Genomic DNA, 14,552 nt, shown 5'->3' on the forward strand with positions numbered 1-14,552 from the left:
GCATTCTTGAGATAGCTTTGGGCAGGTCACAAGTACATTTTATGGAGACATTAGGGGTCTCTTAGTCCCCCGATGTCTCCCCAGGCCTCCATAATGACTAACCAAGCATAGATTGAGTTTGATTAGCTGCAGGAATTGACGGCTCTGAAACCGGAAGTGATAAAATCCTCATAGTTTCCAGCCTCGTTAATTACATAGGAGATGAAGGAACAAATGTTTCTCCATCTTCTCTGTGGGAAACTATCCTGACCATTTACTGCGGCCCCAGGAATAACCGTGAGTGGTGGCGGGAGGGGAGGAGTCCTTTCCAATGCTGTAAACGTGATCAGGTGGCTGTAAAGCCACCTGGATCACTTTTACATAACAGTTGATCACTGGCTGAAAAAAAAAGGTACCAAGATCATGGATCAAGAATAATTACTTGCTGACAGGAAGTGGTTATATTTATCAAGCACAGTCTTGTGTGAAACGCGTTAACTCCTTCCTCCCCTGCCTCTACATCTGTGTTTTTTTTTTTTTTTAATTGTCTATATTGAATTAATACTTTTTGGATCTCAGGGAGTGCAGCCATCCTGATTTTCCTTTTTTTTTTTTTCTCTAAGTGGTTAAAAAAATTGCTGCATTTGGAATTCTCCGCCTAGTATGACACATTCAGCTATGGGTGAGGATGACCAGGGCACTAGATGCGAGGTTCAGGATATAACAGGGATGAGGATAATCAACAAGCAGGTATGTGGCTAACTGCCAAAACATTGAAGTACTAATGCAAATTAACCACTTAAGCCCCGGAAGATTTTACCCCCATTCCGACCAGGGGGTATTTTGCGATTCGGCACTGCGTGAATTTAACGCACAATTGCGCGATCGTGCGACGCTGTACCTAAACGAATTTGACGTCCTTTTTTTCCCACAAACAGAGCTTTCTTTTGGTGGTATTTGATCACCTGTGCGATTTTTTGATCACGCGCTATAAACAAAAAAAGAGCGTCAATTTTGCAAAAATAGCAATATTTTTCACATTTTTTTTATATGAAATTCCCCCAAAAAAAAATGTAAAAATCAAAATTTTTAAAAATTTTCGGCCAATTTGTTTTATGCTACCTATGTTTGGTAAAAAAAATCGCAAAAAGCGTATTTTGATTGGTTTGCGCAAAAGTTATCGCGTTTACTAACAAAGGGAAAGATTTTTGTCATTTTTGTTGTTTTTTTTTTTAACGCGTAATGGCGGCGATCTGCGATTTTTTTTGCGGTACTGCGACATTGCGGCGGACAGATCGGACCCTTGACTGACATTTTTGACACTTTTGGGGTTACCAGTGACATTTCTACAGTAATCAGTGCTATACATATGCACTGTTACTGTAAAAATACACTGGTAGTGAAGGGGTTAACTTTATTTGGAAGGGAGGGGCTGTGTGTGTCCCTAGGGGCGTGGTTTCTACTGTGATTGGCTGTGGCTCTAGCTGTAAGGACACTGATCAACGGATCTACATACCAGATCCGTTTTATCAGTGTCTTTGCAGCGAGGAGAATGACAGGCAGTTTGTTTACACAAGCTGCCTGACATTCTCCCTCTCCCCCGCCGATCGCCGAGTGACCAGCGGACATCGGGTCCGCTGGTCACACGCGCGGGGGGGTCCGTGACCACGCGGGAGCGGGAGCGCGCCCCCGGGGGCGCGCGCTCGCTCCCTAGACCCTCACAAGCAAGCAACGTAGCCCTACGTTAGTTTGCCTGTGAGGGGCTGACCGCCGACGTAGATAGTCGTGCGGCGGTCGGCAAGTGGTTAAGGGAGAATTAGATACCTTCCCAGCAGCCAGCATCATGCGGAGCCTAATTACTAGACATGATGAAAACAATTGTTTTGTTTCGTTTAGATTCATTATTCTAGTTTTTTAGTTTAGTTAAATTTGGTTGATTTGTTCAATTCATATTTGGGATTCTTATTCGGAATTCATATTCAAAATTCATTCTATGTCTTTTTCAAATTTTCTTTAATTTTACAGATTTTTTTTTTTAACTTGCAATTTTACAGATTTTTTTCGATTCAAAACATTCAAATCAATGAATTTAGAATCGGTTGAATCGAAAAGTTTGATTTTTTTTTTTCGATTCAAATGCAAGAAAGTGAACAAACAAAAGAAAAAAAAATCTTCATCAAATGATTACAATTACTTTTTAAATCATCTTTGGCTTAACAAAAACATCATTATTTCAAAATGGTAATCTAATGACACACAGAGTCTTTGATTTCAGAAATATGTTTACAGTTTGAATTCGAATGGAATTCGATATAAACTTTGATTCAAATTTCAATTCGAATTTCAAAAATTCGGACGAATTTCGTTTCATTATTCGGAGCATTCAGTAAACTTTGTTTGTACTGCAATTCATTCCAGACCTATCCGTATATCCAAAAATGAGTCTGAATATTTATCAGGAAAAAACAAACCGCGCATGTCTACTAATTACTGGGATCTGCTGGCTGCAGGGAGACATCCATTGGTGGCCACCTGAACTGCGCCCTTCAGTTCTGGGAATCACAGCGCCACCAGCAGGGGATCCAGGTCCTAACATGATCATTGTAAATTATAACACAATTCTATACTATAGTTAAGGATGACCATTGTACATTATAACACAGTTCTATTCTATGGGTGAGGATGACCATTGTATATTATAATAGAATTCTATTCTATGGGTGAGGATAACCATTTTACATTATAACGCAATTCTATCCTATGGGTGAGGATAACCAATGTACAATATAACACAATTCTATTATATGGGTGAAAATTACCATTATACATTATAACACTATTCTATTCTATGGGTGAGGATGACCATTGTACATTATAACACAATTCTATTCTATGGATGAGGATAACCTTTGTACAATTTAGCACAATTCTATTCTATGGGTTAGGATGACCATTGTACAAACACAATTATATTCTATGGGTGAGGATGACCATTGTATGTTATAATATAATTCTATCCTATGGGTGAGGATAACCATTGTACTTTATAACACAGTTCTATAGGTGAGGATGACCATTTTACATTATAACGCAATTCTATTTTATGGGTGAGGATAACCATTGTACGTTATAACACAATTCTATTCTATGAGTGAAAATTACCATTATACATTACAACAGTATTATGTTCTATGGGTGAGGATGACCATTGTGCATTATAACACAATTTTATTCTATGGGTGAAAATGACCATTGTACATTATAACAAAATTCTATTCTATTGTATTCTATTCTAGTCTATTGTATGGGTGAGTATAACCATTGTACAATTTAGCACAATTCTATTCTATGGGTGAGGATGACCATTGTACAAACATAATTCTATTCTACGGGTGAGGATAACCATTGTACATTATAACACAATTCTATCCTATTGGTGAGTATAACCATTGTACATTATAACGCAATTCTATTCTATGGGTGAGGATAACCATTGTACAATATAATTGAATTCTATCCTATGGGTGAGTATAACCATTGTACACTATAACACAATTCTATTCTATGGGTGAGGATAACCATTGTACGTTATAATATAATTATATCCTATGGACCAGAATAGCCATTATACATTATAACACAATTCTATTCTATGGGTGAGAATGACCATTGTACAAACATAATGCTATTCTATATTGGTGAGGATGGCCATTGTACAAACACAATTCTATTCTATGGGTAAGGATGACCATTGTACATTATAACACAATTCTATTCTATGGGTGAGGGTGACCATTGTTCATTATAACACCAGGGCTTTTTTTCAGTGGGAACGCGGGGGAACGCAGTTCTGGCACCTCTAGCACTGAATGCATGAAATGGCAAGGGGTGTTGAGGTGTGCTTGAGGATCTATTGTTGCTGGAGTTCATTTGTTGCTGGGAAGGATCTAGTATAGAGGGAGGAGTCAACTGTTGGCTGCTGGAGGGTCTATTGATGCTGGCTTCTAGAAGATCTATTGTTGCTGGAGGGGTCTATTAATGCTGTGATGGATCCATTGTTGCTTGGGGGGTACTTTGCTGTGGGGGGGGGGGTCTTTTGTTGCTGGGGAAAACTATTGTTGAAAGGGGGGTGTATTGTTGCTGGATGCAGGGGGTATATTTCATGGCTTATCAATAAAAAATTCCATAAAATTACTACAAAATTATGCTTGGTGGAACTGGGAGGTGGATAGAGGGAGTAATCAAGGGTTGGTGCTCAGAGGTTGGTAGGGGCGGAGACAAGGGGTGGCTTGAAAGGGGAGTTCCTGCACCTTTTCTCTGAGAAAAAAAGCCCTGTATAACACTATTCTATTCTATGGGTGAGGATGACCATTGTACGTTATAACACAATTCTATTCTATGGGTAAGGATGACCATTGTACGTTATAACACTATTCTATTCTATGGGTAAGGATGACCATTGTACGTTATAACACAATTCTATTTTATGGTTGAGGATGGCCATTGTACAAACACAATTCTATTTTATGGTTGAGGATGGCCATTGTACAAACACAATTCTATTTTATGGTTGAGGATGGCCATTGCACGTTATAATACAATTCTATTCTATAGGTGATGATAACCATTGTACATTAAAACACAATTCTATTCTATGAGTAAGTATGGCAATTGCACATTATAACACAATTTAAACGCTTCATTCATCCTTCCTAATAACAGAAACATGGAGACTGAAAGCAGAACTGATCTCCGGAAGCTGAGGATGACACATATTATTGTCAGTGTGTATTATTCTACACAAGCTCCCCACTAAAATGAGCAAAACTCCCCTCCATGTCCACCGAGAATGAATAAAGGATAATTGTGTGCTCCGGGGATCAGAGCAGACGGGGATATATGAGGCAGACACATACTGCAACTCTGTCAGGAAGGGATGGAAATAGTTTATTTCTGCTAACCGCTGGGCAAGAATCAGACATTTCACAAAACTCCGAACAGATTTAATAAATTGAGATCAGAGAAGGGAAATGCAGTCAGTCATGCGTCTGCCCTTTAGTCCTGTCCTCCGAACATAATACAGCCACAAAACTCAGCTATTCACAAAGATAGATAGATAGATAGATAGATAGATAGATAGATAGATAGATAGATAGATAGATAGATAGATAGATAGATAGATAGATAGATAGATAGATAGATAGATAGATAGATAGATAGATAGATAGATAGATAGATAGATAGATAGATAGATAGATAGATAGATAGATAGATAGATAGATAGATAGATAGATAGATAGATAGATAGATAGATAGATAGATAGATAGATAGATAGATAGATAGATAGATAGGAAGCAGGGCAGCCCATGAATGTCAACTCTTTTTTGGGCTGTCCGTTACGAACAGTGGCGCCTAAAAAAATTATGGCTGCAGGCTGATAATGAAACGGCGCATGCTTGGGAAAGTATGTACTCGCTCGGACATTTTTGGCCAGGTGGGCGCATGCGCAGTGAGTAAGTGATGTAATGGTTCTGCCTGGTGCCTGGTGCCATTTTTTAAATTATGGCACTCAGTCTCAGAGTCTGCAGTACATGAGCGGGGTGGGCAGAAAACAAAACCCCAGCCCCACCATGACTGGAGGAGCCCGAGGGGAGTTGGGGACTCCCACCACCACCATGGCACTGTGACTGTACCCCTGCCTGCACCATCCATCCTTGGCTCCTAGACTCTGGAGACTCCCACCACTGGACCCCTGGCCTGCAACATGCATCCATCCATCCATCCATCCATCCATCCAATCCATGGCTTGGCTGGCTGCTATCTATGTGTTGCCCACACTTGAAGACTGAGGAGGCACAGGCAGCAGTTACTAGACAAGAATAGCAGTGGTGAGATTGTACAGAATCACAGATGTTCACAATCTCTGTCTTGCTATCTCTTGTAGATAGATAGATATATAGATAGATAGATAGATAGATAGATAGATAGATAGATAGATAGATAGATAGATAGATAGATAGATAGATAGATAGATAGATAGATAGATAGATAGATAGATAGATAGATAGATAGATAGATAGATAGATAGATAGATAGATAGATAGATAGATAGATAGATAGATAGATAGATAGACATACCTCAATAGATAGATACAGTATTTGATCGGAGTATAACATCAAGTCAGGTAAACTCCTGGGATATTGATCAGGTCAATTAAGTAGCAGAGGGGCTGTTAATCAGTTTCAGCTGCTTTGGTGTTAATGAAATTAACAACAGGTGCACTAGATGGGCAACAATGACATATCGTCCAAAACAGGAATGATTATAAAGGTTAAGGCCACTGACATTTATTCCCAACTCATCTTTTATAACTGTTTTCACTAATTTTGCATTTGACTAGTCTCAGGGTCTCTACTGGTAGCATGAGGCGATACCTAGACCCTATAGAGATTGCACAGGCAGTCCAACTCCTCCAGGATGGCAAATCAATACGTCCCATTGCCAGAATATTTGCTGTGTCTTCCAGCACAGTCTCAAGAGCACAGGGGAGATTCCAGGAGACAGGCAGTTACTCTAGGAGCACTGGACAGGGCCATAGAAGAACCCTATCCCATCAGCAGGACAAGTATCTGCTCCTTTGTGCAAGGAGGAACCGGATGAGCTCTGCCAGAGCCCTACAAAATGACCTCCAGCAGGCTACTGGTGTGATTGTCTCTGACCAAACAATCAGAAACAGACTTCACGAGGGTGGTCTGAGGGTGCGAATTCCTCTAGCGGGCCCTGTACTCGGTGCCCGATACTGTGGAGCTTGATTGCCATTTTCCATTAAACACCAGAATTGGCAAGTCCACCACTGGCACCCTGTTGCTTTTCACAGATGAGAGCAGGTTCACCCTGAGCACATGTGACATACATAAAAGGGTCTGGAGAAGCCATGGAGAATGGTATGCTGCCTCTAACGTCATTCAGCATGACCGGTTTGGTAATGAGTCAGTGATGGTCTGGGGAGACATATCAATGGAGGGATGCAGAGACATCTACAAGCTAGACAATGGCACCCTGACTGCCATTAGGTATTGGGATGAAATCCTCTGACCCATTGTCAGACCCTACGCTGGGGCAATAGGTCCTGGGTTCCTCCTGGTGCACGATAATGCCCAGCCTCATGTGGTGAGAGTATGCAGCCAGTTCCTGGAAGATGAAGGTATTATTACCATTAAATGGCCCCCTCACTCACCTGATCTAAATCCAATAGAAAAACTCTGGGACATTATGTTTTGGGCCACCTGACGCCACCAGGTTGCACCTCAGTCTGTTCAGAAACTTAGTGATGCCCTGGTCCAGATCTGGAAGGAAATACCCCAGGACACCATCCGTTGTCTCATTAGGAGTATGCTCCAACATTGTCAGGCATGCATACAAGCACGTGGGGGCCATACAAACTACTGAGGACCATTTTAAGTTGCTGCAATGAAATTTCAGTAAAATGGACTAGCCTGCTGCATACATTTTTCACTTTGATTTGCAACGTGTCTTTGAATTCAGCCCTCTGTAGGTTGATATTTTTCATTTCAATCAAAACGATGTGGCATCCGTTCGTTCCTAACACAATACCCAGTCCATACCAGTATAGATCCTAACACAATACCCAGTCCATACCAGTATAGATCCTAACACAATACCCAGTCCATACCAGTATAGATATCCAGCATGAGTATTTTCAACATTGAGATCTGATGTGTTTCCAAAGTGTTCCTTTCATTTTTTTGAGCAGTGTATATCAGGCTGGGGCTTTACTACTACTACCAGCAGCAGGATAGTTTGAATCAGGGATAATATGCCTAACCAGTATATGCCTAACTTTTATTTCATCTCTGGGAATAGGGAGGTACCTTATATATGATTATGATCATGTCTGATGGTTTAGAGGCACATAAAAAAACAAAATGATATCCCCTAAACTCATCATATCTCGGTGACCCCCCTGTTCCCCTCATGTTGCTGTATTGTTCATCTCCAAAAATACCAATTTTTTACCTAAAAAATGAGGTTGTCAGGCATATCAACACATGCATGTTCAAAAATACAAAATGCAAATGCAAAAATAAATCACATTTATTGACCATATATCAGAATCTTGATATTAAGGCTCCGTTTACATTGGCGCAAAGCGGAAACTGTGCGAATCCACTGTGGGTTCTTGCATCTCACCTGACACCTGAGCTCACTCTGCCATATGGGAACTGCAGGGAGTGTCAATACAAAGTTAATGACACCCCCAGATCAGTTTGCATATCGCAGTGCAAACTGTCAATTCGCACAGGAATCAGATCACATTCTGGTCCGATTTTGGTGCTGACAAAAAAAAGGGTCCTGCACGAGTTTGGTCCAAATACAATGTGAATTCAGCCATCCAAGCTGAATGACTGAATTTGCATCGCACAGACATCGCATGTGATTTGCACAGCAGTACGGTGCGAATCACATGTAATGTCTGGCATCGCAACAGTGTGAACTTTCCCTTAATATATATATATATATTGTGGCAGGGCACATGGATCTGTGATCGACGGAAGGTACGTGTCACCGTGGTTCCTGGCCTCGGTGAGATAAGAGTCGGTAATTCTGTGTCAGCAGCAGCTAGTGCTGCTTGACAATTTTTATTTTTAGTATGGCTGCAAAGCCCAATCCGGGCCGGCTCTTATTGGGAGCAGTTAAGGTATGGGTGGGTGGCTGCTCCCCACGCTCCAGGCCAGGTCTTGCCTGGGGTTTATAAGGCAGACAGCCTAACAGGTGATTGAGAATTATCTCCATGCACCAGAAGGCTGTGGAAGTGAGTGCTGAGGCTGGAAAAGTTTCAAGCAGGTGAACTGATCTGTTGCTGTGTGTGAACAGCACCAAAGAGACACAGGTGAATGGACTTGTTGCTGTGTTTAAAACCTGCCTTAAAGACTGTCGTTTTCCTTTTTGTTGGGTGTGAGTTAACACCAAGAAAGACTGTTATTTTTGTGTTCCTGAAGTGTAAATAAAGCCCCGTACACACGTACCGATGGTCGGCTTACAAATGTTCCTCTTTTCTCCCCGGGATGTCGGTGTCTGCTGAAAAGTGCAAAGACAGCACAAGGACAGCACAAGAATTTTGTCCGCCGACTGCAGAAGTGATGTCATGTAATGGTTAACTTTCCCTGTGTTTTCTATTTTCTGAGCATGCCCAGTCTTGCAAATCTGCGGTCTGTCGGCCGAATTGTGTACTGACAGGCGAACAATCGTCCGTTCTGGTGTCGGCATACAAATATTTTCATGTTTGCACGAAAGACTTTTGTCCGCGGATTGTGCGCAGACATCTGTCGGAGGCACCATACTAACACGCGTACAATCGGCAGATCCTTCGTCCACCGACGTTTGTATGCCGACGATCGGTACGTGTGTACGGGCCTTTAAACACTCCTGATTTACTTGAAGAACCATCCAATCCTACCTACCAGAGCAAATCCCCACTATATATATAGGATCACAGGTCTCTGTGATCATTTCTTAAGCCCAACCCCCATACAGTTAGAATCACTCCCCTAGGCTCACATTTAACCCCTTGATCGCCCACAATGTTAACCCCTTCCCTGCCAGTGTCATTAGTACAGTAACAGTGGATATTTATAGCACTATTTATTACTGTAGTAATGTCACTTGTCCCCCCCAAAAGTGTTAAAAAAATGTCAGTTAGAGGTCTGATCTGTCCGCCATAACGTGGCAGTCCCGCTAAAAATCGCAGATCGCTGCCATTACTAGTAAAAAAAAAAAAAAAAGTAGTAGTAGTAGTAGACACGATAACTTTTGCGCAAACCAATCAAAATATGCTTATTGCAATTTTTTTTAACAAAAATATGATATGTAGCAGAAAACAAATTGGCCTAAAATGTTAAAAAATTTTGATTTTTACATTTTTTTTTGGGGGGGGGGGGGATGTTATATGGCAGAAAGTGAAAATTATTGTTCTTTTTTGTTTTCAGAGTTGTCGCTATTTTTTTTGTTTATAGCGCAAAAAATTTAAATCACACAGGTGATCAAATACCACCAAAAGAAAGCTCTATTTGTGGGAAAAAAAAGGACATCAATTTTATTTGGGTACAGCATCGCACGACCGCGCAATTGTCCATTAAAATAATGCAGTGCTGAATCGCAAAAAATGGCCTGGTCATTAAGGGGGCAAATCCTTCCGGTCCAGAAGTGGTTAAACAAAGCCACATATAATTATATGTAAAACAAGCAGAATGCACATATCCATCCACCCATCAGAGCTTAGTGGCACCTGCAACAATAAAAAAAAAAAAAAAGATCAAAAGGGCTAACAAAAATACATAAGCAGGAGGGAAAAAAGGGCTCCATACCTGTCCCACTAGAAAAAAGGCCTCCAAAACCACCTCCAACGGCTGCTTTTCCAGCCCGGTGGAAATGACTGATGTCCTCCTCCACCAGGGCTTATATAGTCAGCCCGCTGCACAGACCCATCTTTGAAGTCATCATTAAAAACCAACAAAAACCCTTTCATTTGGCCTTCCCCAATGATTTAAACAAACAAAAATTCGCAACTTTTTGGTCTTCACTAGGGATGGGTGAATGGTTCAGTCCGAGCATGAGTTCGGGCCAAACATTGGCTGTTCTCCCATTCGACGTACACCCAAATAAATGGGGCGTTCAACCATTTATTCTGCCTGCCGAATTACCACAATCCACTGCGTCGCTGCACAGTGCATTGGAAGCCCTGATTGGCTGAAGCAATGAAAGCTTTGCCCAATCAGGGCACAGAGCCATGATTGGTGAAAGTAATGATGACTCTATGCAATCACGGCTCATTGCTCTTAGTTAAGGTGACCAGATTTTTAAAATGAAATTTATTGGCAAATGGCACACGACTGCATAATACACAGAGCACTGGGCACAGGACTACGTAAAACAGAGCGCTGGGCACAGGACTGCATAATACACTGAACTCTGGGAACAGGACTACATACAACAGAGCGCTGGGCACAGGACTTCATAATACATAGAGTGCTGGGTACAGGACTACATAATACATAGAGCACTGGGAACAGGACTGCATAATACACAGCTCTGGGCAGAGGACTGTATAATACACAGAGCGCTGGGCACAGGACTACATAATACACAGAGCGCTGGGTACAGGACTACATAATACACTGGGAACAGGACTACTTAATACACAGAGCGCTGGGCACAGGACTACTTAATACACAGAGCGCTGGGCAGAGGACTGCATAATACACAGAGCGCTGGGTACAGGACTACATAATACACAGAGCGCTGGGCACAGGACTACATAATACACAGAGCACTGGGTACAGGACTACAAAAAATACAGAGTGCTGGGTACAGGACTTCATAATACACAGGGTGCTGGGCAGAGGACTGCATAATATACAGAGTTCTGGGCACAGGACTACATAATACACAGAGCACTGGGCACAGGACTACATAATACACAGAGCACTGAGCACAGGACTACATAATATACCGTGCTGGGTTCAGGACTACATAATACACAGGAGGGTGCTAGGCATAGAGAGCAGAGGTTTGCTATGCACAGAGGACACTTCTGCCCCCACATCCATAGCTCCCCTCTGCACCCTTCTCTCACAGATTATCTCTGCCGCCACCTCTTAGCCCTTCCCCCACAACAACTACATTCTCCATTTCTCCATGCAGCTGCATCAGCTCTGACCCCTCCCCCACTGCCCTCATCTGTATACAAACAGACCCCCCCCCCCCATCTCACCTCCTGGTCTCAGCCCTCCACACAGTCAATTTGTGGCTCTGCCTCTCCTCCACTGAACAGCAGCAGTAAGATTGTCCTGCAGGGGGCATCGAAATCTGAGCCACCAGGCTGTTTCTTAGCCAGCATGGGATGCCCTGTCTACAATAATCAGCCCTGAATCCGGGGACAAAACCGGGGACATCCTTGGTCCGGGGACAGTGTCTTCAATCCGGGGACTGTCCCCGGAACCCGGGGACATCTGGTCACCCTACTCTTAGTCCCACCCGACACTATAAAGTATTCTTTCATTAGCGGCCATTTGTAGTGTGATATTGGGCTGGAGAGAGATAGATGCTGCTAGAGAGTTAGTGTGCTATAGTGTGCTATTCTGACTCTATTGTCAGTGTAGAATATCAGTTTAGTGTGAATCTAGTGATAGTTCAGTCAGTGTGAGTGTAGTGAATGTTCATTTTTACTTTAGTGTCAGTTTATTTTGTCAGAGCAGATTTATTGCATTATAGTTCAGTGCATTAGTGCATGTTTAACAAAGTATATTTCTGTGCGTTACTGCACGTTTAACGCAGTATATTTCTGTACTTTACATGCCATTTACCGCAGTATATTTCAGTGTGTTATGTGCCGTTTAACGTAGTATGTTGCTGTGCATTAGTACACGTTTAACGCAGTACATTTCAATGCGTTACTGCACGTTTAACGCAGTATATTTGTGTGCGTTACTGCATGTTTAACGCAGTACATTTCAGTGCGTTACTGCGCGTTTAACGCAGTATATTTGTGTGCGTTACTGCACGTTTAACGTAGTATATTTCTGTGCGTTATGTGCCGTATAACGCAGCATATTTCAGTATGTTACGTGTTGTTGAATGCAGTATATTTTTGTGCATTAATGCACGTTTAACCCAGTATATTTTAGTGCGTTATTGCACGTTTAACGCAGTATATTTTTGTGCGTTACTGTACATTTAACACAGTATTTCTGTGCATTATTGCACATTTAACGCAGTATATTTCAGTGCATAACGTGTTATTTACCACTTGTTATATCTCAGTGAGTTAGTGCACGTTTAACGCAGTATATTTCTGTGCGTTACTTGCTTTTTAACGCAGTATATTTCAGTGCTTCAGTGCACATTTACCACAATATATTTCTGTGCATTACTGCACGTTTAACACAATATATTTCTGTGGGTTAGTGCACGTTTAACGAAAGCTAACAGGGAAAATGTCATTTTTTTGGCTTTAGAAATGCAATTATTTCTGCAGCAGCTTCTATACACATTATAGATATGCCCCTTAGGTAGACTAAGGGGACCCCCCAGGCACTATATTGAAATACATTTTTATTGTTATTTCTCATTTTGATGCTTTCACTTTAATTATCAGTAAATCACTGTTCATTTAAAAATGACCCCCATAACCATTGTATGCCCAAATACTTGCATATAAGCCATCAAAATTGGCACTTTTGATTTTTCCAGTTCGGGTCCCATAGACTGCAATGGGGCTCGCTATTCGTTTCCGAACTTTCACAACGTTCGAAAGTTCTTGTGTGAACCGAAGAGGGAGTCATTCGACCCATCCCTAATCTTCACCTTATGGCTGTCCCTTGTGAAGCAGCTTCTCAGAAAAGACACTCCAACTCGAGAGAACCTTATTTTCCTGGGCTTTTGCTTTTAGACTGAAGAACATAGAAGCTGGAGTTACGCTTCAAGATGGTCCTTGAGATTCTATCCAATAAACCTTGCAATTTCTTTTTTTACAACTTTTTTCAATGCATGAAAACTGAAGCATTACAATACGTTATTTCAAAAACAGAATTCATAGAAGAGATGAGATCGTCTGTGTATTTCCATATTATCATTCGCTGCAGAGAACATCCTTTATATGAAAAGAAAAGGAAAAAAGAAACATATTGAAGATAAAGTTTATGTTTATAAACCTGTTGGACTTCTAAGTACATTTTGATGAAAAGTTAGGTAAAAACTAGGTGTGTATTCAGCGGCAAATAAAGCCAGAAGGCTTTTGATGGAAATGAAATCACTCAGCAGTAACATCATAGAGCGCTGTTATGTTTGTTCATGAAAATCTAATGGGATTTGTTGCCAAGAAGAATACTGAGAGGATTGAATATCTATAAACAGAAAAAAACAGTACGCCACAAAATATCTCTGTCCCTCTAAATGAGCTTTCTCCCATCTTCTCGGCTCGTCTGTTCTCTTCCTCCCTCCATCCCTTCCCTTCTCTTTCCTCTTCCTCTCCTCATGTCTCTTCTCCTACCCTGCCACTCCGTCCACTCTTCTACCGTCTTCCCTTTCCCTTTCATTCTATTCCATCCCTCACCTCCCCTCTTCTCTTACCTTTTTCCTCCACCTCTGCCCCTCTTTCGTTTCCTCTCTTGTCTTTCTCTTTTCCTCTTCCCTCCCCTTTCCTTCCCTTCTCCTCTCCTCTCCTCTCCTCTCCTCTCCTCTCCTCTCCTCTCCTCTCCTCTCCTCTCCTCTCCTCTCCTCTCCTCTCTTCTCTTCTCTTCTCTTCTCTTCTCTTCTCTTCTCTTCTCTTCTCTTCTCTTCTCTTCTCTTCTCTTCTCTTCTCTTCTCTTCTCTTCTCTTCTCTTCTCTTCTCTTCTCTCCTCTCCTCTCCTCTCCTCTCCTCTCCTCTCCTCTCCTCTCCTCTCCTCTCCTCTCCTCTCCTCTCCTCTTCTCTCCTCTTCTCTTCTCTTCTCTTCTCTTCTCTTCTCTTCTCTTCTCTTCTCTTCTCTTCTCTTCTCTTCTCTTCTCTTCTCT

At 41.8% G+C, this 14,552-nt stretch overlaps 1 long non-coding RNA gene across 1 annotated transcript in view; it reads left to right on the top strand.

The window, feature by feature from the left end:
* LOC309558097 overlaps window positions 1-14,552 on the top strand; it is a 540,747-nt gene that overhangs the window by 103,669 nt on the left and 422,526 nt on the right. The gene's annotated exons all lie outside the window — the stretch shown is intronic.

The sequence above is a fragment of the Pelophylax lessonae genome (assembly GCF_965119305.1).
Source record: "Pelophylax lessonae genome assembly, chromosome: 6".
NCBI lineage: Eukaryota > Metazoa > Chordata > Amphibia > Anura > Ranidae > Pelophylax > Pelophylax lessonae.